This window comes from Plasmodium cynomolgi, chromosome 12 (genome assembly GCF_000321355.1).
Source record: "Plasmodium cynomolgi strain B DNA, chromosome 12, whole genome shotgun sequence".
Classification (NCBI taxonomy): domain Eukaryota; phylum Apicomplexa; class Aconoidasida; order Haemosporida; family Plasmodiidae; genus Plasmodium; species Plasmodium cynomolgi.
This window is the reverse complement of record NC_020405.1, coordinates 2,477,627-2,479,337: the sequence shown is the minus strand read 5'-3', so window position 1 is coordinate 2,479,337 and position 1,711 is coordinate 2,477,627.

Genomic DNA, 1,711 nt, shown 5'->3' with positions numbered 1-1,711 from the left:
AAAAAAAAACACTTATGCATGAACACCCGTTTTATTGGTTTTCAAGGCATTTCAAGTGCCCATTTTGTTCTGTAACGCATAAGCCGGTTTTTGCGCAAAACGGATGGCAGGGAAAATACATTCGCGCTCGCTGAAGATTTATAATTGGGTGTGCATTTATATATACATGTGCATGCAGATTCGAAATGTTATGAGGAAAAAAAAAATGGAAAAGGAAATATGCTTCCCCCCTTGAAGGCCAAACCAGAGGAGTAAAAAAGGAGTAAAAACGAAACATACTCTCCCTATTACGTTACTGTTCCTGCCCCTGGTATGACATAAAACGATGCAGCGAGATGGGAATGTTTTAAAAAAAATGACGCAAAGAGGTATGCAAACGGAGCGATAATACGTTACGCATTAGCTAATTTGAGCACCCCAGGGAGGGGGGTAAGAGGAAGCGCTTTCATCGTTTTGGTGACTCACAAAAGATATTACTTTTTAAAACAAGAGGTGTGCTTATCCTTGCACAAATAACATCGCGGGATCAACGCCTTCTCGTAACGGTGCGTTTGGCCACTCTGCAATTTGTTCTCTAGCCAAATGAATGGCTAATTGCTATATACGGATTGCAAAAGAGGCATTTTTTTTTTTTCTTTTACTTCCCCGTGTGAAGGAACGCCTTTTCAATTGTTGTGAACAATTTGTAATATACCAAATGGGGACCACGCTTTCGCTATCTTTCTTCATTTCGTCGATGGGGGGAGGAAAGAATAAAGCTAGCTATACGACGCGTTGTCCCCCCCGGTTATAAATATTACCCCTCGTCCATTAGCTGCACCTTCGCCATGGGAACGAGACGCTTTGCCGCAGTGATTATTCACTTGGAAAATCCAAACACCAACCATGTGATTATTTTTTTTTCATTTCGAACCATTCACATGTTGGTGACTCGCACACATTGGGTGATGTAGCTGCCCCACATGCTTCACCCCTTCGCCATTTTGGGGTGACGTATGTTCACCTATTTGGCTGCCACGAAGAAATTGGTTGTGTGGATAATCTGACCAGGTACGGCATTGCCATCACGGAAGGATTGCAGCGCCATGCGAAGTGTTTCTTTTTCCCGTGCGAAGGTTGCTAATACGATGAGGGGTATAAATATGTACGTATATAAGTACATGTACAAATGGGCACTTACCCAGCTGCCACTTACACAGCTGCCACTTACACAGCTGCCACTTACCCAGGTGGCACCCTCTTTTTGTATTTCCATCCATTTGGAGAATCGCCCCCCGTGTATATTTATGTGCATTCCACTAGTATGACGTTTCCGGGGATGCTCTTTTGATACCCCCAAGTGAACTTTGCCTATACTCCTTTGCCTTCCCCCTCACGGTGGCGAAGCTTTTTATCTGACCATTCAACGAACCATTTGATTAATCTACGTCCACGACACTGGGGGTGGGTCGTTCAACATTTGGATGTGACCACATATGACACACAAAAGGGTTGCGCGCAGAAGTTGTAATGATTGTTTTACGAACAACCGATGGGGTCGCGAAATTTCACTTCCCCTATGTACTCAAATTGGAAAAATAACTTAAAAAATAAAAATTAAAAAAAATTTTGTGTTGATGAGGTTTTCCTTTTTTTTTTTTTATTTTTACGTCCCCGTTGTTGTGTCATACACGAATTAGTTTTTCTTTTTTTTTTTTTTTTCCTCCTACTT